The sequence below is a fragment of the Melozone crissalis genome, unplaced genomic scaffold (assembly GCF_028551555.1).
Source record: "Melozone crissalis strain CALT ecotype California unplaced genomic scaffold, PUWL_Pcris_2 ptg000005l_1, whole genome shotgun sequence".
Classification (NCBI taxonomy): Eukaryota; Metazoa; Chordata; class Aves; order Passeriformes; family Passerellidae; genus Melozone; species Melozone crissalis.
Genome location: NW_026535783.1, coordinates 37,354,285 through 37,377,661, shown reverse-complemented (window position 1 = coordinate 37,377,661; position 23,377 = coordinate 37,354,285).

Here is a 23,377-nt window from a genome sequence, read left to right as displayed (position 1 = left end):
CTTTCTATACTAAAACAAATCACTGCCATCTACTCTTGAAACAGATTCAAAACATTTTTTCATTTATTTGTAAAGATTTGCACATAACATGTTTCCCTTGATTGCTTGTGACAACAACACAGAGATTAGTGCCAAAAACTTATTTGGTATCTTACTCTCTCTTCAAGGTTTGTTGGCATATTGCAGAGCAGGGTAAGATTGATTGAAAGAGAGTAGCTTTTACTTTTTGCCCTTTTTTTTTCCCCCTTCACCATTAATAGTGAAATTTGATTATTTCTCTGAAAATTTGTCAAGGAATGAAAGTTATGTACTTGCTTCTCTTCCTTTCAAAAATAAGCACTTGTTAAGGGATTTTAGTCATCTGGGACCCCATTCTCCACAATTATAACTTTATATCTACAGCTGAGGTTTTATCTGTCTGCACTTTAGGAGCAGTAGTCAGGAGGAAGCACAGAAGGCCCAATGAATTGCAAATATCTAAGTTATGCAGATGTTACTTAACCTCGATCTCCCCTACAAAATGTTGAGCACTTATCCATTCATCTCTATTATCAATTATTTTATCCAAATGACTGTAGTTACCTTATGCAAAATTCAATGTAAATATTTTTCCCACATTGTTTGCCAATCATTTTCCTTGTCCAAACAACACAATATTTTTGTCTTCCTCTTATTGCCACTTTTGTAGAATGGCTTCCTGTAACTAGGGATAAAATAGTCTAGCTACATCTCCTCTGGAAATATGTGGCTATCTTGTTAATAAGTACACTCAAATTGCATGTAAAAGTTCCCAATGTGTTTCAAACACTGAATTCTCTGTGTCATCTTACAGTTCTGAGACAATTCAGTGGGAATTATATCTACACTTTCTTTGTAGCTGAGGTCTTGACAATGGATTTCTTCTGCTTCTCAGCATGTTCTGTTCACTAAAGAAGTTGTGGATGTCCCACATCCCTGAAAGGCCAGGCTGGATGGAGCTTTGAGCAACCTGATCTAGTGACATTCATGCCTATGGCAGGTGGTTTGGAACAAGATGATCTTTAGGGTCCCTTCCAACTCAAGCCATTCTATGACTGTATGCATGCAAAAGTACATCTATGACAAATGCTGCTTGTGAACATTTTCCTCCTCAGTTTGGCAGCACAGAAGGAAAACTAAACCTAAATGAAATTTGATTAAAAAATGTCTGAACTCAGTAGAGAGCAGCTGAGTCAAATGAGCTTCAGGACCTTCTTTCTTTTTTTGGTTTTACACAAAATAAGTCTCTTAGCTGTTTAATACTTCCCCTATATAAAGGTAACATTCAGAACTGTATCAGATGACTTTTTACTGGGTCCGGTTGAAAAGAAGGCTGAAGACATGTGAATACTGAAGAAAAAACATCATGCTTAACTCTTTAAACCACAGAGGATCGCTTACTCAGTATATTAAGAAAAAAAGAAAAAAAACCAAAAAAACAACGTGGTGACGTGGGCTCCCCCTCGTGGTTTTTGTTATGAAAGATTTTAATTTTCCACACAAGCCCCTTTAATTTATAAGGACTAGTAAGAGACAGGCAAGGGAATGCTCTGAAAGGAAATGTGTTCTGTATAAAAACATTTTTCTAAATCATCTGTAAATTATCAAAATCAAAGACTTCTTGATTCATCATTTTTAGGATGCTTAATTAATTAAGCATACTGACAGATCATGCTGCTAGACATCTGCATCCTGTTAAAGGCAACCAAAGTTAATTGTGCTTATGGTTGCATTTGCTGGAGTGATAATGGGTTTTTGAAACCACACACCCCAGATTTATTACAGGTTCTGCATCGCCCTTTCTCTTGCATTAATGCGCAGGTTTGTCAATCCCACTCCCTAACTCTGGGCTTCTTGAATGTTCTTCTAAAGACGAGATAGGTTTTATTAGCCTTAAACTTGCTGTGTTATCTTTTTTTTTTTTTTTTAACTGAATCTCCTCATATTTATAATATTGTGCATCAGGAATACTGTCTGTTTGCTGTAAGAAAAGGTGCAAGCAAGACAAAAATTGGCCACTAGTTAGCCTAATGAAGTTAATTGTTCTTTGCACCAGCTGTAAAATCAAGACAAAAATTATGTACATTAACAGAAGTGCTGCAGAGTTTAAATTTAGTCTCCATTTTAACCTGAAAACCTAATTTATGATACAAATACAGGGAAATTTAACTGTTCCAGTAAAGCAGACCTTTAATTAACCAGCAGGTCCTTGGATGACTTAGGTTAAGAAATTCCCAAGAATTAATGAAGATCAATATTTCTGATCTAGGTTTTGGCCTACAACTGCAAGACCTGTGCCACTGTCATGCCATTCTCCAGCATGACAGTTCAGGTTTTTTGCAGTCAGACTGCAAATGAAAATTGCTTTAATTACCTGAACTTTATTTCACTCCACTTAGAAGAGAATGATTTCTGATGTGCCAAAACTAGAAATATAAGATACTAATGTTAGCAAGCAGTGCTTCTCCTGCTCAAATTCAGTATTAAATTATTAAATGTGCAGATTTCTTCACTTCCTTATGTACAGAATGCAACAATATACTTTATACAAAAAACCTCAAAATTAAACAAAATAACCACCACTGCCATGCAAAAACAAACAAACAAACAAAAGAAAAACAAAACAAAACTAAAAATTGAAGCTTGACAGCTTGATATCTCCAGATAACACCAGACAAAAAATTTCCTTCGTCAATATCTTTGTTTGTAAGAGATAAAAATTAAACCTGAGGACTTTGAGTATACTTCAAGTTATTTGTTATACAACACTTTTACACAATAAGCAGTAAATCATAATGTTTATTAATAGTGTAGAAGTTAATTGAAAAGCAAGTTTTACACAAAACAGTAAAGAGATCTATTTTAATCTCAGTAGAATAAAAATTAATGAATTAGTAGATTGCCAACTAGTGGTTGCTTAAAGTTCCATTTTTGTAACACACATGTATTTGTTGTGGAAATACAGAATTCAGTTCCCACAAGTAATTTGCTGTTCAAAAGGGCTAAATTTCCCATTTCAAAAAGCTGTAAGAAAAACTACTGGGAAGAAGAATGTTCAGAGAAAACTGGGCTGTGAGCTCTAGTTAAAATTTGAAGTTATGAGAAATGCTGTGTTTGGCAGAACTACTTAATTCTGGTAATCTTTGCCTAAATAACAGAGAACTGCATTTAGAAACAACAATAAGGAAAAAACAAAACAAAACAAATTTAATTAATGTTTAAAAGAAGAAAATATATGGTAATACAAATGAAATTATAAAGTATAGGAAAGAGATTAGACAACCTAAAGATTTCTGAAATAAAATGTAGTCAGATGTAAGAACAACAAGATAAACATGTTTCTTATAAATTAGCAACAAAGGAAATAATGCCAATTATATAATCCCACTTCCAGACAGTGGTAGAAATCTATTAATACTGCATGAAAGAAAGACCTGTGAATCCTCCGGACAAGTCAAAGCCAGCATTTTCCCAAAAGAAGGGCTGCATTAGGAGTGTATCACCAACAGACTGAGTGAGGTGATCCTTCCCTTCTACTCAGCACTGGTAGGACACACCTGGAAATCTGGGTCCATGTCTGGGCTTCCCAGCACAGGACAGACACGGACATATGGGACCAAGGCGAGCCAACAGCTCTGAAGGAGACTGATATTCCATCATTAGAGAACTTAGGCGTCTGTCACAGAAGGAAAGGCTGAGAGAGCAGGGAGAAGGGAAGGTTTAGTGTGCGTAATTACCTGATTGTAAGTTATAATGAAGACATTCAAGCTTCTCTCAGTGGCATCTGATAGCAGAACAAGAGGCAATAAGCACAAAGTGAAATGCAAGAATTTACATTTAAATAGATTAAAAATGATCATCTAGTGTTCAATAGTCCTTGTTTGGCACTAAGGACTATTGAACACTAGAAGTTGGTCCCCATGTAGGCTGTGGATTCTCCCTGGTGAGTCTCCATTCTGGAGGTATTCAACACCCAGCTGGAGACAGCACTAAGCAACCTGGCCCAGCTGGCTGTCTTTGAGATGGGGTGTTGGGTTAGCCGATACTTAGAGCTCCCTCCTGCGTCAGCCAATCTGTGATTCTGTGAAACAAAGAAGTCCAAAATTATTGATAGGCTACGCCAATTATCAAATCACTTTCTAAAAACTCTCTCCTCTCTTCATTTAAAGTCTAGTCTCAATGAGTATAGCTCAAAGTCTTTTACAAATCCACCGGCTTAGTGGAAGTCTTACTAAGACAGGATTGAGGATCAGTGGCAGCAAAAGCAACCTGGCTTGCCTTAAATGTATTGTCCCTTGTGCAAAGTCCTTGTGAACACATGTGCAGCAGGAAATGCAATGCCATACTAGGGAAAGAGCTGATCTAGTTATTAATGAACTGGAACACCACATTGCCATGCAACAATATTAGCTTATGTATCAAAAAGCTGTCTAATTGCATCAGCACAATGCTACATCCAGGCTAATTAGCTCTGCCAATCAAGCTAATTAGCACAGAGCAGAGCCATGCCGAATACCAATTCTAGCTTCTGAACTAATGATCAAGGCACTACTAGACAGTGAACCCCAAACAGAAGGTATCATTTGAGTATATTCAGAAGTGAAAACTTCTGTAATTCTATCCATTCTGTAAGTATGTGTAAAACTTTTAGAAAAAACCTTTTTCTTGCTTTTCAAAACACACATTTTTAGCACATTTGAAGATATTGCAAAAAATAATTCAAAGATTTTTAAAATGTGCTTTGCTGAATACTTGTTACTCTGCAAGATGATTGGGTCCTATAGCAGATTCCTGTAAGTTTATTTCTCTTAGAAGGTGAATCTATAGAAAGACATGGATTTCACAGGTGAAATTTTGCTTCTTGACATAGTGTGTTCGCAAAGCTCTGTTTCCTTTAACAGAAGAGGCATAAAATCACAGTCAGTTTTCTGGTTTTTGAAGTAACACTTTTTTTGAAGTGTTACCCCTAATTTTCATCTGCATTAAAAACAAAAAAAGACCAAAAAAAAGTGGTTTCTGGTGTTTGATGCATTTTCGTGTTTGTTTCTAAATGTTCTGATAAAGGTTGGACTAGCTGGTGCTTGCTCAAAATTGAAGGTGCATTAGCAATTCTGTGTAGGATGTCAGGCTTACATAGAGAACTCAAGCTCAGCCTTGGTCATGCTCTGTTTATTTCACAGAAAATGATCATCTTGTTCATGTGGATCATGTTTACTTCATCCACTTCCAAATAAGTAATGCTTTTGATGTCAGCTAATTAGTTCTGCACTGTTTGAGCCTGTTTAACAACATTTGTGTATCTGGGCTAACACAGGAAGCATAATAAAACCTTTCAAGAAGACTCATCTAAAGTACACTTCTCAGGTCATACTTGAGAGCGGATTTCCCATTCCACATTTACATTTTGAATTACCTCCTCAACATGCTCATGATCTGACAATGTTTTCCATCTAGGCAGAGCCCTTCTGGACTGGATAAAACTTTTCCTTATCTTGATCTTGAAAGGATCTTAATACCCAAGATTTTACTGTATTTCTTTCCAGCTGGGACTCTTTACTTTGAGCTGCTCATTTGTGAAAGTGCTTTAGCCTTGACTCCAGCTAAGTGACTTTGAACAAAATAACCGAGGCAAAACCTGAGCAGAAACTTGAGTTACTTCTGGCATGTATTTAAATAAAGTAACAAAAACATTTGTAATGCATACTCAAATGCTAACTAATGATTTGTTATTACAAATGTTAGTTTGACTGTTACTGCTGAAAAATTAACCTTAGTGGTTCAATATTTTCCAAATTGCTGAAACTTACTTGACAGAAGGGCCCTCTGGAAAGTTCAGTCCTTTTCTGTTTGCAGCAGGTTGTATAATAGTGTCCATAGCAACCCCATAAGTCTGCTCCAAGACAGACTTCCTGCTCCAAATAGAGGGCAAGGCCCGGCACTAATAAATGCCACCTCAGTTACCTCCCTTTCTCTGTTCTAAATATTGTTATTTGGCTGATGATCCCACACCAGGAAGTACTCTATATAAATACCTGAAACACACTTTGAATTAGCTGCTTAATATCAATAGCACTAGACAGCAAGAAAAAAAGGGAAAGCAAAACTCCTAGATAAATAAAGGATTAAATGATTGCACTTTACTAAGCTCAGTGCACAAGAAGAAGAAGAATCCAAATCTAGGACATGAAAAATAATTCATATTTTAGTTGAGAAAAGGGCACTCTAACTGGGACTGTTTAGTAGCTGTAATTTGTGACAGAGTGGAGGGCGAGGAGGCTTTGCTGCAAAAAGGGGTTAACACCTCTTTGCTTTCTAGAGTTTGTACCTCAAAGATTTATTTCTTTTAAAATCATTGCCTCTATGGCAGCTATAAACGTGTTTTTGTACATCCATCCATGCTTTGTATTCATGTAAAACTTAAGAAAATATCTGTAGGACCCATTTTCACCTGTTTCCTCAACAAGATACAGGATACAACATACTTGTTATATACAATATACAGGATACAGGATACTTGTTTAGCTGAGCTAAACAAGCCAGCTATTTTTAACAGTCAAATACAGTTTATTCACCCATGTAATACCATTTCCTAAAGAGAACTGCTGATTACATGAGATGGCCCTATGCTCAGTCTCCAAATCCTTGCTAGCAAATCACTCCCTAAAATTGCATTTGCCCTTTCTACAGACTAGTACTAATTATATCTAAACAACTGCTTGGGAACAGAAATTAAGAGTATGGGCTAAACGTTAGAAGTAGAAAAAGATTGGATTTTCAGCAACATAAACACTGAAGAACAGGAACTGTGCAGAGAGATGCCTCCCACTCCACTTTTGTTGCATGATGGAGTATTTTAGAACCAGCTGGGAGACTGCCAAATGAGCCCAAAACAGCTGTCTGCCCTTACAACTACAGTGCAGCTAAATGATTAAATTATTTCTAGTTCAGCCTGATGAGATAATATATTTGTTTGCCTATAAAATACCCATGAAAAGGTAATATAGATAAGTAGTTTTTCCTAAAGTTACCTAGTTTAAATATAAAATATTTGCTAATAACACTAGTGGATAATAACACTAGCTGATTACAGAGGAAGCAAAGAATCTTCACACCTTTGTACACTCAGAATGCTAGCTCTGCCATCCTGCCATTCTTTCTGTTCCAGCAACTGGAATTCTTTTAGGAAATTTTCCCTCAATGCCACCTTGGTGCTAGCATGCAGATTTTGTATGGTTGTCTTTGTATAGGCTTCACCATTTTATTTCCCTACTCTTAATTATGCCAATTAAGATACTGGTGTGAATAAAGTAGAAAATAGCTACAGTTATCAAACATATGAATACAGGAATTTATGAAAGTTTTTAAAATATACACATGAAGTACATGGTTGTATTGACAAAGTGGGCTGAACATGATTTTGTGTCAGTATGAAGTGTTAGAGTGAAATAATGGCAGGCTATCTCTTGAAATTCCTTCAGTTCAGAAAAAAAACAGTTCCACTTGCCAGAGGCTTCCTATCCAGCTAAAGAAAATCCACATTACCTTCATATTTTCTAACTTTATGCATCACAAGTAGCAGAGTACTGATAGCATATGGAAATGTAGATACAGAGGTATCAGCTGCCAATCATAACAGTGTACCTTAATCAGTCTTGGAAATTGACTACATATCCTGTCTTTGGAAGTACTGCACCACTACTCTCACCAAGCAAAAGCTGACAGCTTTTCTTACACAGCTGAGCATGTACAGCTGAAAAAACCTAGCTGAGTTTTGAAGTTTTGTTTCATGACATGCACAAGAACCAAAGCGAACTAAAGCACCAGGACCAAGTGAAAAATCCCTCTGACTCGCATTTTTCCATGCCTGCGTGATGGGTGCCATTTACCCCTATGTGTGTTACCTATAGCCGATAGCCTGTAACCAGACAAAATCCTGCACAGAGGCTCCTGCCTTCTGTGTCACCAGCTGCTGGTGGGACAGCCCAGGGCGGGCCAGGCCCTGACCTGCCCGCAGGGACGCTGGCTCCACTGGATCCGGCTGCTGCCGCTGCTGCTGTGGCCTCTCCAAAGGAACAGCACGCTTCATTGCCGGAACATTTGTTCAGCGCTGCTGAAATGCAGCTCCTGACGTTTGTTTGTGCAAGGTGTATTTGCTCAGGAATTCACTGTGAGAACGTGACATAAGCCATGACTGGGCTACCCTACAGCAGGTGACCTACAGCTTTGTTTGCTTCTTTAGTCACAGCCTTGAGTTTCTTCTTTTTTTAGAAACTACCTAACTTATTAACTATTCAGGTCCTTCAGTGCATGCAGTTTTCTTTTTCTTTGCTTCTGTTACCCTTTGGTCTTTGGATAAAAGTTTGCTGATGTTTTTACTTCATAAGATTTTGACTAATTCTTGAGAACAGTGAAATAAATGTTCTATGCCAATGGAAAACATTTGATTTTTTTTCCCTTCAATAATTTAACTGAACTGAAGCAACTTGGGTTCACTGAGCAATCCTAGTCATAACAGAAATTTGTGGCAAAGATCTGATTGCAGATGTCCCTGATCACAAATCTACAATTCCCCTACATACGCATGTGCATCTAGGTGGTCAGAACCTCACTGAAGAAGGAGAGCAGAAAGCCTTTTTCATCACAGAAAACTTTGCCAAGTAACATCTGTCATAAGTAGTATATGGATTAGATCCAACAGGGTGGCACGTATTTCTTGAACAATAAGGGCGTTTCTTTCACTCTTGGTATATGCTGATATATACATCTAGCTGAGTAATAGCTGCTTGGTTAAGGAAAAAAATTCATCAATGGCTCAGTAAAAGCAGTTATCCAATGGGAAATATCAACAAACTTTGCAGGGACAATATTACCTTGCATTTCACATAGCACACATAATTTAAAATTTGTGTCTCAGTGCTACCAAAACAACCCAAACCTATCTGATTGGTACTCCAGTTAGTTGTGTGTTGTCAGACAGCTGGAGAAATGGGTAAATAGGAATTTCATTGAGCTCAGCAAAGGGGAAAGAAAAGTCATTTTCCTGGGGAGAAATAACGATCAGAACTAGTTGAGACACACAGCTGAGGAGATACTTGATAGAAAAAGACTTAGAGGTTCTGTGGGCAATTGAATGTGAGTCATCACTATGCCTTTACTGCAGAGGTAGCCAACAACCACCTGGGCTGCATTAGGAGAAGTGTTACCAGCAGATTGAGTGAGGTGATCATTTCTCTCTACTCAGCACTGCTCAGACATACCTGGAAAACTGGGTCTAGCTCTGGGCTTCCAGTATAAGAGAAACATGGTCATACTGGACTGACCCCAGGAAATGGCCACAAAGGACAGTGGTGTCAAGTCTCTGACCCTGGAGACATTCAGTACCAGCTGAAGATTGGCCTTGAGAAATCTGCTCTAGATTGCGGGAGCAGTGCATGAGGCAATCTCTGGATGTTTCCTCTACTTCAGTGATTCTGTGATTCTACATTCAGCCAGGGGCCTATTTACTCTCCCAATTTTTCACAAAGTGCTCTGATTTTTACTCTTTATTAAGACTTATTTCAGAAATATTAACAACAAAATGCATAATTGAAATAATCCCAATGATAAATTGGGTGACATTACTTTGTATGTTTAAAGCTACAAGCAAAGCAGAACCCTTTGTGGACACTCTTCAGCAGGGGTAGAATGTAGGGAATAGAAGAAGACGTCCCCAAAAGCATGGAGAATATAAACATTAGAATGGCAAAAGAATGAAGAAGACGAGCTCATACATGACATGGAGAAACAATAAACTTTTGAATTAATAAACCAAGTTACATTTTAAAGGTGAGTAACATGCATTTTGTTTTCAGAGTCAGTCTTTCAGTAACTTTGTGTGCCACACAGCAGAGTTAATTGGAAATAAGGGAAGGTTAATAATCAACTTAGATCCACAGGGTCAAAATTCTTTTTGGCAGGAAAGAAGCACATTGTGATTACCACCAAACTCTGGGATGCTACACTAGTTTTGTACTAGCTGTGTATTTCTAGGCATGTGTAAAATCCAGTTCCACTTTGTAAGCTGATATGAAGACAATTCTGTGCTTCCTTTTCTCTAGCCCATATTGTCTATTTAGAAGTGAGATGGGAGATACTACATCACATTTAATGAAACTGATTCAGAGAAGTGAAACAGGAAGAAGTAAAGGGAAGAATATTGAGCAAGTCCAAGATATCTGTTCCCCTTTCAGTGAAAAGCCATAATATATTTCTGTTGTTAAGTAGTATATACAAAAAAAAAATTTGAAAAGTTCGTCCCTTCATGAGCTTCAATAAGGGGTAGTGCACTTGGGTCACAACCCAATGCAGTGCCACAGGCTGAGGGAGGAATGGGTCAGGAGCACTTTGGCAGAAAGGGACTTGGGGATGCTGGTTGAAGGTGGCTCAGTATGAGCCCAGGTGGCCAAGAAGTCCTGTGGCATCTTGGCCAGCATGACTAAGGAAGCGATCATCCCCTTGTACTCAGCACTGGCGTGGCCACACCTTGAACCCTGATCACTTCTGGACCTCTCGCTTCAAAAGGGCCTTTGAGATGCTTTAGTATGTCCAGAGAAGGGCAACAAGGCTCATGAAAGGACTAGAAAACCTATCATATGAGGAATGGCTGGGGGATCTGGGTTTGTTTAGTCTGGAGGAGAGGAGGCTCAGGGGGGACCTCACAGCTCTCCACAGCTCCCTGAAAGGAGGGTGTAGTGAGGTCGGGGCTGGTTTCCTCTACTGTGCCAGCAGGGAGAGGAGCAGAGGAAATGGTCTTAAGATGAGACAAGGGAGATTCAGAATTTTATTCACCTTTAGCATCAAGAACTGGAATAGGTTGACCAGGAAGGTGGTGGAGTCACCATCCCTGGAGGAGTTCAAGAGAAGTCTGCAACCTTAGTGGTTAAGGGGTTGCTGTGGTAATGCTGGGCAGATGGTTGGACTGGATGACCTTGTAGGCCTCTTCCATGATGATTCTATGATTCTATGACTAAATTTACCTCCCATGTAAAGGCTTATCTGGTCCATGCTAAACAATCTCCTCTACTTAAGAATACAAGCTTTCTAATAGTTACTTTTCTAGTGCCTGTTTTAAATATTTTTTTCTCTACTAAAAAAAAAAAAAGCAACGTAAAAAAGAAAAACACAACAAAACAAAAACCCAAAACAAAGCAAAAAAAGAAGCTATGAATTTCTGAAGATTTTGAATTAAAAAATTACTCCATAGACATTATGGAGGCTTAAATGATATTAACAATACTGGATTTGTCTTATTTATGAACATTCTTCAATGAGAGAGAAACATTAAAGGATTAAAGGAATGTATTCATTGTATTCTACCATCTTGCTGAAGAATATATTAAAACAAAGCTCTGACAACAGTACTTTGATTTATTTGACCTAAATCATTCACAGGACACTCCATAAGGCAAGATACTAAAACCAGAAAAATATTAAAGCTACAGGTAAGGATTTAGGACACTGCAGTTTTAAAAATCAGAATTAAAGCCCTTAGTAGAATATTCCTTAAAGATAGGAAAAATCTTGTAATAAATGTAAGTTAAAAAAGTAAGCCAACCTTGATTTCAGTTCTCCATTTAGGTAAGATGACTATTCACCTCTGGACTTATCTGAGTATGTCCTTGGACCATTCGCTTTTGTTCCAAGGATTATCTGCTTCAAAAAATTTCCTATCTAAACTATGTGAAAACACTTAACATTAACAAACACATTTATTTAATGCAAATAATTATGAATGTTACTTTCAATAAGGAAAAAGCAAAACTTCTCCTCCACTGTAAGATAACTTATTTTAGCACAGTTTCATAGTTCTTCATTACATTGTGATGCATTAAAACCAGTTTTCTCATGTGAACACCCAAGAACAGCTTTTCTTCATACGATTTGTGTACGACCAGGCTATAGAAATGCCAACACTAAACCAAGGCACTGAATACCCATATTCAGGAGGTACAATCTGTTTACTGTACCTGGAAGTAATGGCAATGACCGTAGATTTGATCCCGCCTCCAGTAAAGGAAATTCTTTAATGGAGACAAAGAAGACCCTCAAAATTTAGAGTTCAGAGGATGCCACATGAAGACATAAGAACTGTATTCCTTTATTGCAGTTAGACTACATGCCTAACATGAAATAAGTGAGAAAATTTAGGTTTTTTCAGAAGCAATTAGAATTGGGTGTATGCACAACTGTATTCTCTCCATTGCATTTTCAAAAGTTACCAAAATTTGAAGTACTCATAGCAAGTAAGACATCTCTGTGAAACTTTCCTTACTGTCTTAAACATCTAGAACGTTTTTTCTTTATTTACTTTTAATCCTGATAAATAAGCTCTGCTTGTATGAATCCATGAATATTAAAAACTAGCTGATATTTAATTTTATAGGTTACAAAGCCTTTTACACAGTATTCTATTGCTACTTTGATATATCACAAATCAAATCACAACCATGCTGACAATTATGTTTAAGTGAGATACAATGATACACAAAATTCCATCTTGTGTCAAAACTGTATGTTTTCCACTGGTCAAACAGAATCTTTACATTGCTTGATTTGAAAATCAAATCAGAAATTTAAATGGTATAACAGAAACAAAATGATGAAACTATTTCCATAAACAATGTCTTGGAACAGAAACATAGTATAGGGTATTAGATAAAATTGATATTTAGTCACTAAATCAGCTGTGAAGCTTAATAAAAACAATAAAACCTAATTTTAAAATGAAATTCTTAATCACAGGCTACTACTCCAAGGGTCCAATGAGTGAAGTTCTCAGTCAAAAAAATAGGAAGAAATTTTTTAAACTGTTAAATAGTCAACAAACTCTCTGATATAGACATGTATACCTCTGCAAAGTTCTTTTGATCTGCTAAAGCTACATGAAATCCCAACAATCTTGAAGGATAAATACTGACTTTATTGAGATAAAATATGTGAAAATATTTCTTGTAGTCGAATGCAAAATCTACAGTTTTGTTTGTTTCCCAGGTCCAGCTGAGTCTGGAAGACCCAGAAATACTAAATTAGCTCAGCTACCCTGAATCAGTACATCAGTGCCTCAATTCACATGAAATAGAAAATTTCATGTCAGATGAAATTTATCAATCAAGATGTCATTCAAAAAAGATTATCATGTATTTGAATTTGATGTTTCCATTTAAAATTAAAAGCCAAGATAAAGTTGATATTGCATGTAACATTTTGTTGTACATCTAGATTTGTATGGATCTTGCTGAAGGAAAAGTAGTAATGGAAATAGCAGGAAGTCTGGCCCATCCATTCCTCACTTCAGCTTTCAACTTCAAATGTATAAATAGCTAGGTCAAACAAAAAGCTGCCTTCTTCTCTCTCTTACAGCTTAATGCTAACAATTTTATTCCAGACAGCAATCAAATAAGGAACTGTTGCTATTCTTATCCTACATGAGACTGAATATATAAGGCCTGGGTAAGGGTTAATATCAAAGAGTTTTCAGTGTTTAGTTCTGTAATCATGAATTCCCCTTGAGATGAAGGAACTTCAGCAATGTCTCATTCAGATTGAAGTGCTCATTTCAAAGTAGACACTTTCAAGTAGATACTATTTAAAAGTACTTTTCTTGAGTATTTGAGTACTTAGAGTCCTATTGCTACTTTTTATTTTAGCAAAAAAAGGCAATAAAATATGTTATAAGTTAATCAATCTCAATTTTAATATGAAGAATAAGAAGGGCAGAGTGAAAGGGAGGATTGAACTGACAGTAGGTCCAACACTGATTTTTTGTTTTCACAGATGAATTCTGCAAGTTAAAATAATCATTAAAATAAATTCATTCAGAAGATGATTTGGGATAAATTCTCCCAACTCAAAACTGACAGCCTATAGTTTCAATGCAAGCCAGATTCCTTAAGATATGAAGCATTCACAGGGTTTAAAGACACTAAGTTGAATTGATATAGATTATCAAGAATTATGGGTGAAAGACTGAATATTCTTGGACTTCTCTTCCCACCATGATGTTACTCCTTTGCCCAAGTAACTCGCCTAAGCAGGCTGACTCATATAAAGCAAACAAGAAGTCAGAATTCACAAGTCTTATGATATCATTTTTTTAGGTTTAAGATATGTTAGACACACCTTACTGCTGACAAAGGTCTTCCACCTCCTCCTTTGGCATTCTGCTCATGGACCAGTGGGCACATGGATGCAGGTATCAAAGGAATCAAGAAAAAAATTATTACTCTCTTCATTCTCTGTTCTAGCAAAGGGTTCTTGCCTGTCTGCTGGCCTCAGGAACAACGTCCACATCAACAGAGCCACCGGGTTGAATCCAAGCAGTCTGCGCAGCCCATCCAGTTCCAGCAGAGCAGGCAGCATGATCGCCACAAGACTGTCAGAAGAAAAGCCAAGTCCAAATGACACCCAATAGTTAAACATGTGAGAATTCCTCTAATATTCATGGGAAAATTATTATATCCGTAACGAAGTAGGCCCCAAATGAAATCTATAATAAATGAAATGTTAATAATATGGTTTTTGCAGATCTGAGGATTGCTACTCACAACTATAAGTAATCTGTGTAGGATATAACAGGAAATAAAAAAAGGATTACAGAGGAGACAGTGGGGAAAATCAGATTTTCTTGTTAGAAAACTTACTTGGAGGTCCTTTCAAAAATTTTCTTATTCATTATTTCACAAATGAAGTTTTCTTTCTACATTTTCCTTTGAAAACCCAAAGACTTGACATTCCCTACATATTAAGGTTTTTTCCCTAACCATTTCTAAGTTTCTCAACTGATCTCTATTCTCCACTTCCAATTTAGACAATAATAATAATAATGTTCTGTATTTTTACCATTTGAACATTATGTTTGGGGCTCATAAGAATTTTCTCAGTTGATAGAGGTAAGGAAAATAAGAAATAAACAGCTTACTCCAAATCTTAACCAGCACAGCAAGAAATGCAACCTAGCCTCATGGGTTTGATGACAAGCAAGATAAAACAAATTATTTACAAATAATATGGGCACAGAAACAACACGGAAGAACATGGAAACTAGCTTCATCTTACAAACACCATCTGAGCAGTAAAAAAAATTATACTGAGCTTATTTATAATTACTCTTCTTCGAAACCTGGGTTTCAGGTTATCAGCCCACATTAATTTTCAAAGCAAACTTCTCCCACATGTTTTTGCTTGCTTGCCTTCTCCAAAGGTAATTCTCAAATATCCGTGGTTTTATATTTCTTGCTAAATGAAGTCTAAAACCAAAGCCCTCTGTCTCAGATAATTTATTTTTTGTGAGTACATCCTGTTCTCTACAAACTAAGTGTTAGAAACTAATTTTCTTTTGTATCACCGCAAAGATTTTTCAGGGACTAACCAGACACCAAACAATTTTATCAGTGATAGTTCTTTGATAAAATTCAGGAGAAGGGCATGATAAAATGATACAAGTGATGATGTCCCATTTTTGACCAGTTTGTGAAATGCAGCAGAAGCCCTGGCACTATTCATCTGACCATGAACAGTGCTGGCAGGGTTTTTTCATGCCAAACTTGTCAGTGAAAAACCCTGCTCCATGAAAGTACTGCAAGACCTTGTTCTTTCTTAAGGAATTGGCTGCTCATGAGAAAAAACAATCCCTTATAAATTAAATATTTCATCCTGGCATTTCATGCCTTATCAACTACACAACTCTATTGGCTTCATTTCCGTTCCCTTTTTTTTTTTTGTGTGTCTGCTCTCCAGCACAGTTTTAACCTATTTTTCAATGTGGTATCAGATTCTTGATGTCTCCCATCCTGCTCCACAGTGCTCAGGAGAAGCTGCCTGCACAGAAGTGCAGCCACAGGCATTAGGACCTTTCAGAGCATACACCTTTTGGTGAGGTGTATGCACATCAGAGGCAATCAGCCCCAGATGGACAGATTTACCTTCTGTGATCCTGCCCAATATCCCTGTCAACTTCTGGAACACCTGAACCACAGCAGTCCTTCAGCAAATTAAAAATCACCTGTTATTGCTTTGACTTTGGTGAGAAAAGTAAGTTCAAAAGCACAGGACAAGCAGCATAAAAAGTGACTAAATGTAGTCCATTTGACTAAACTGTAAATACCTGAGCTGTGGCTAGCCACATTTATCCATGATACCATCAGCTAAACATGATAGCATGATAAGCACTTTTCCAAGCAGGGATGAGAGGCATGGCTGAAGGCAAGCTTGACCTGCAGAGCAATGCATGGTGCCAGTGGGAGGGTCATTAGAACCACAACAACTCAGCCCAGGACCTGAATGCAGGTTGCACCAGGCCTTTCAGACACAACTCTATTGTATATCTACACTGGGCAAATAGCAGGAGATATATACATTCATGGACCTGCAGGGGAACCGAGAATGGCCGAACTCTGCTCAGGATGGCTCTGCATTCTCAGCTCCATCCAGCCCCCATCCCCTTGGGAGGGCAAGAAGGGGCACTGCTGGAGACCTTTGGCATCGTGTCTTCCTGAACCAGTGTAAAAGCTTGTTCCCAGATCAACCAACCTTGAAACACTTATTACTAATTTTATAAACACCTCTTCAAACACTTTTGCAAATATTTTTTAGTAACATTAAAAAAAAAAAAAACCTCACCAAACAAGACCTAAAGAATCCCAGTTGACTAACCAAACAAAAACATCTACCAGAACATCCCAACCAACTCCAGAATCTAGTTGTTAAAAGTGTTTCCACAAAGACAACTTCATATGGCTTATTCTATAGTGCCACAAGAGGACACTCTTGAGCAGTGGTTTTATTTTTAATAAGGACAAGCGCTTTACAAGTTATTTTGTATTCTGTGTTCTTCTTACAAGTTATTTGTATTGTTAAATACAGATTTCTGATCCCCAGCAACCCAGAAGTTAGGGACATCTCTTCACATTCATTCAATCTTAGTTAACCTGAATTTCAGGCAGTAAATAATTAACATTTTGTTATCATAACTGCTTTAAAAGTTTAAGATAAACTAGCAGCTATAGCCCATTGTTTAATTTCCATTAGCCTTGGTTCATAGAGCTTTTTCTTATACTCTGTTCACAGCTTTTCTCTGTGAGAAAAATGTATTTTACACTTTAGTTGCAGCTAAAGTTGCAACACTTACACTTCAGTTGTTGGAAATGTGCTGTTTCCATATGCATAAAACTCAGGTACCAATACCCATTTACTTTGTCTTTAATTGCTAGAAGCAACTAGGCATATGTACTTTTTTTAAAAATACAACTTAAGAAATACATTTTGATGAATGTAAAACTATGTTCTTAAATATAGTGATTGTATTAAAAATATTGTATTAAATAACTGCACCGTCATTGCATCATAATTATTTTGAAGACATCAGGTAAAAGTTTTTTAGATGGAACAAAGCAAGTGATTACAATATGTGAATAATGCATTAAAACATCTGAGGTGATGTAACCCAATAATCACTTTGGGACAAATGGAAAAGAAAGAAATAAAATATCTTGCTTCTTTATAGTCACCTCAGTGGAACAAGTGCTTACAATAACATGTAGAATCTACTTCCATTTTGATCTTTATATTACCTGTGGTAAGTCCTTTTGCCTGAACAGGAACAAAAAGAAATAATAGTTGAATGACAAGTTAGCACCTTCATACATACATACATACATACATACATACATCTTAACAACAAACTGATTAGAAACAATAGAGTTTAAGACAGCTGGTGATCTGGTTATATTTGGGTTAAATGTGTTCTGGTTATATTTGGGTTAAATGTGTTTCACATTTAACTTCATTTTAAAGTATTCCGAAATGGTTTGTTGTTTTGGGGGAAGAGAGGAACTTGAAGTTGTTATTTAGGGGGGCTAATTACACTTTTAACTCTGACTTCTGTCATGGCAGCAACTAAGTAGGTGCAGGAGATCCCAATTACCTGAGCCTTGACCAGTGTGTCTGGCTCAGGGATATTCTGCTAAGACTTACTTAGGACCTCCAAATCTCTTTGCTGGTTTTAGTTCTGTCTGATGTGGTAATTACCTTTAGAACATCTTTTCCCACATTACTAGATCCTGGCTAATTCATTACAGCATTTCCAATAGGCTAAATCCACCAGACACCATAAACAGGAAGGATTTGGAAAATGAAAATGTGAAGAAACTCATAGTAAAACTATCTCTGAAGAATACCCAGTTTATAGCTGATGACACCACTGAGGTTTTTATCAATTCTACTTTTTGTTTTATAATCTATGTGGGAGCTTGGATAAATGCATATGCAAATAGGATTACGCTCCTTACTTTGTATATCTTTGGAGAGAATATAAATACTGTAATTATCAAGGCTTTCTAGTTTTAAAATGTTTAGCTAGATGTGAGGTCTACTTTATTAACATGGATAGTGATACATAATTTTACATAATTTTAGGTTTACTATATTCTTTTTCCTAGGTTCTTACTTTGTGATGCATTAGTGGAGCTTCTTGGGGGAAATATCTTGTGATTTCAGGGTTTTGCTGATCAATTTTTACTAAACGCACTTCTTGCTGCCCTGCCAAGAGAGTACTGATAACGCCAGAAGTCAATATGCAGAGTACAACCATAAAGCCAGAGCTGTTACTCAGAGGCAGAAGTGACACCTGCAAAATCTTTGAAACAGATGTTTCATAAAGGTCCTGATGTTTTACAAAGTTTCTGAGAGAGCAATTATAGTAGAATTGTTTCTAATTGCGGGTTTTTAACAAATATAGCAAAGTGACTGCTGCAATGCAAGTCATAAAAATTTGCACATATTACACACTATTACAGACTAAAAAATTGGTCATGCTGTCCAGCACACCATATTCAGGACTAAGCTGTTTGTGTTTTGAAGCCCAGGGGCAATGCTGAAGTTTGGTACAATTGTTTGTGCATCCAGGGCATGCACGGAATTTGCACATGAGAGATGAAAGCAGAAGAGAGGCTTTGGAAATGACATTTTGACAGGTGGAGCTTTGTGGAGGGCAGTTCCCTAAATCAGACCAGTAAAGGAGACTTAGATTGTAAAAACAACATACACGAAGGAGGAAGTCATGAGTACATGGCTGGCAGCAGAGATTCTGTTTTCAGCTTCTGAGCTTCCTTCCCACATTAAACAGGGCTGCTGTGCTATTGTAAGGGCACTTAGAATAGCCCAGCTATAGGGCACTATGACAAGGCTGCTCACACATTGAAAGGTGAGTCCTTTCCCTGAGCACCGATAGCACTTCAGCTCTTTAGAGATGCAATGTTTTATCTCATTTCTGAGATTCCAAAAGAACTTTTTGGGGAAACAATGTGTTTGGGAAAGGGCAGGGGCAACCAGTGAAGACGATGTCCTATAAATCTGTGACTGCAAAAGTTGTAGGGATATAGTCATGGTCCCAAATATGTGGTAAGTAACATTTATGGTGAGCTGTCCAAAGGAAATACAAGTCAGCTACTATGGCTACTCTGGCTTAACAGTAGGTTGAAATTTCAAGGGCAAGTTAGACAGCTATGAAGCAAAATTGACTCAATCTATTTTTCACCACCAGTTGATGTTTATTTTGGTTTTATGCCTGTTAGCTCAGCAGAGATATCTCCTTTCATTGCCTTTGTTATTACAGCTCCCTGTGGTCATATCAGGATCTCAGGGGGAAATGGCTCGTGCCATGAGCTAGGCAAAGCCAGTAAAGCAGTGGTGATGGTCTCTGTGCTACTGAGTTGGGTATATCCAGTGGTTATACAGCTTCTGAGTGAGGATTACATCTGTTGACTTAGCTCTCAAGAAACTTTAAGCAAACTTGGTGCTCAGAAGCTTTTATTTAGGTTTTGGTTTTGCAGAAGTAATTTTTTCCAATACCCAAAGTGTATGTCATTGTGTGCATACAGCTCTATCTTGGAGAAGAAGAACCTGAATATATAAGAATGTAAAGATTTGAGAAAAACATATTAGATCACATTTAAGTTTCTGTTGATAGGTTCGTTGCATTAGAAGTTAATTCAAAAGTACCTGAAGCCTTTCAAACTTCTCTTTAGGGAATTATTCATGTGCATAATACTGAAACACAGAAAATACTTTAAAATGTATTTAGAACTAGGCTTTTCAGAAGACACTATAGGCAGTAGAGCTTTTCATTATGAATTTGACATAAGATATATAGTATTACAAATGAGAGGCTTTTCATGTTGCTTTTTCTACAGCTTTTTCTAGAAATAGATGCCCTATTCAGTCATATTTAATCATTCTTCTATCAAAGAATACTGTATAATTATATACTTATTGTACATTTAAATATATATTTAAATCTTTAATTAAATAGATTCAAAGAATATACTTAATTATTCTTCAAAGAAATGTGACCTATTTCACCTGGACTTTTAGTCAATTTAAACCAATGATGACAAAACTAGCAATTAGTAGGTAATATTTTTTCGTCATGACGCTGATGAAGATTCTAGTGGGCCACTTTGCTTCTCCAAAGTATTTGCCATCTCGTGAGCTCAACAAATATTTCTTCAGACAAAATAAAAGTAAGCTAATATGGGAAAGGTCAGAATGAAATAAATAGAAAAGGTAATTTTTCAAGTACTGTTGATTTTTTATTTTTATAACAATGTTTTAGTTCTCCATCACTATATGATGCTGAAGTAGAAATTACGGCGTTATTGTTCTTCAACGTAACACACAAGCACTGAGCTGTGGCTGGTTATAGCAGCTGATGTGTGTGATGAGCTGTGCCACAGCTAAAAATTTATACTACCCTTAAGCATTACAGGCACGAATAATGCCCATGTTTTCTGGGAGTGAGCTATGAGACCTGTGGGCAAGCTGTGAACCTTTGTAAAACAGGATCTCTGCAGGGAGCTCATCTGGCTGACATCAATCACCTGCCCTAAGAGAAAGAAACCCCAAGCAAGACAGCTTCTAAATGTCACAGCAGCTCCCTCAGATTTCTGAGGATAAAGCTGATGAGGGAATCACCTTTGTAAAGGGGCAGAATGAAAGACGTAACACTTTGGCATCAGTTTTTATTATGGCATTTAACAGCTGTGACAGCTGAAGTCTTCACAGGGTGTCCCAGACATATACCTTTTTCCATATAAAATGACAGCTTTAAGGAAATCCACAGCAAATCCATGCAAACAGAAGAGAGAATTACTTCCTTTGGGATTTAAACACAATTAAAGCCTACACAACCAAACAAAATGTTAAGAAATGTACCTTGACTTCCAGGTGAAGTTTCTTGCCTTCCAGTTCTTGCAATCTCCAGTTTGGTCCACACATCTGTTGTCAAGGACCTACAGCAAGTATTAGCGCCAAAAATGCAACCTGATTTCTTCAAATGCACCTCTGGCATGACATTTCAGTGAAATGTAGTTTTAGAGAAATATGTGTGATTATTCAGAAAGAAGTTATGGCAAGTGCTGAGTTTCTACCCAAAGTAAAAATACTTTGTTTTACAAATGCTAGTTTCATAAATTATAGTAGGACTTCAGAATACAAACAATGTTGAGGAGGATATATTTTATTCTTATGTTGAAGCAGGAAGGCAACCTCTTTTGAAGGCTGTATTACAACCTGCATCCTTTTAACTGAATTAATAGGTCTACCTGTACTATATAGTACTGGTGTTTTACGTTTCAAATTGCCAGAATTTATTTAGATTTTGGAACTTTCTATACTGTACAGTAATGTCTTCATCTAAATGTTTTATGTGCTCAGGAAGTAGCTTCTGTTTCTCTTAGCTCCCCAGAATTATAACAAATTGCTTCATTGCAGACTGTATATTTCTTACCAAATACTTTTGCTCTGTCAGAGCTCCAAACCAACTAAATGTAAGAAAGCACAGCTTTTTCTACATAACACTCTAGCCAGACCTGCCTCTACAAATCACAACCATGTGTCCACTACCATGGCCTGACTGTAAAACCAGCCTCTCTTTTTTCACTCAGTGTGCAGCAATTGTATCTCAGTACTCTGACTCACTCTTACGTGGTTACCAGGCAAACCAACAGTCTCTTGGTAAATGACTCTGAAACCATGTTAATAACATCCTATTTTAAAGTACTTTTTAGTGTCTCACCAGCTGATGAATAAAGAAAATCATATTGAAAACATTGTAAAAGTCATGAGAAATCTCTACTATATTATATTCCACGTACTTCATGTCAAAAAGTACCATTTATAGAAAATCTTTCCCCATAAAAACTATCATAACTATAGAAAGCTTTTCTCCAGTGTAATTTTATTAGGGATTCCTGCCATCATATCAACATACAAAACAATCAGGATGTTGACATATAGAAATGTGAAATTCACTGTACAAAGATAAGGCTCAAGTTACAGGTATATTTTCCCCTTACACTCCATGAAATAAAACCATTTTTAGTACTTCCCAGAGTTGTGTTTATAAATGTTGGACAAACCACAAAATAGATTTCAAGTACATAACATTTTACAATATAATCCAAGCACAGACAGAAATACACAATATTGTACCTATAGACGCTCCACAGTTCGCTCTCTTAATGTGCCCAGCCACATCCTTCTGTGTATGACATGGTCCTGACCTTTGAGTTATAACACTTTCATGACTTTTAGTTAAATTACTTTGATAGACCAGGGAATATCAGGAAGGAAAGGTGAGAATATTAAAAGGCCAGGTGTGAATGTATGCACGTGGTTAGTAAATGCAAGCACATGTGCACACACACTTGCATCTAACCCTGCACAAAACTCCACTGCACTGCTCAATTTTTGAGATTATGTTCTGATGCAACTGAGCTATTTTCTGACAAGAGTTAAATCAAGCATTACAATGCTCCTACTTCTGGGGTGCACAGGGACAAGTGTATCGTAACCAATTTTTTTTTTTTTAAGTGACTCTCAGACTTTCTAGGAAGTTGTATGGAACCATGTCTTCACAGTCCATCAGGATGTCTGCTCTCACAGCCTTCACCACTGAAAACACCTTTCTGACCCCTATATTTAGAAACAATGCAAATGAATAATTTCAAGTTAAGACCAAATGTCTGCATTAGTTCACTCTCCATTTCTATTAGGCTGAATGATTATTACCTTGTGGGAAAGGATCATTTAGCTGCAAGTAGCACAGGAAGAAATAGACATTAAATAACTAATCGTTAATGATTCTTCTGGGACACAGATTACAAAGGACAAACAAAGACAAGAAAAACACAGTTGTTTAATTTAGCCTTTGTTGCAGGGGAGATCAAGAGTAATCCAAAAGTTTTCAGCTGAGGAAAGGAACTCCTGAGCCCTGTAACTGTTCTGTCTTTTAAAAACTGGAGAAGATTAGAAGGGAAGGAAAAAT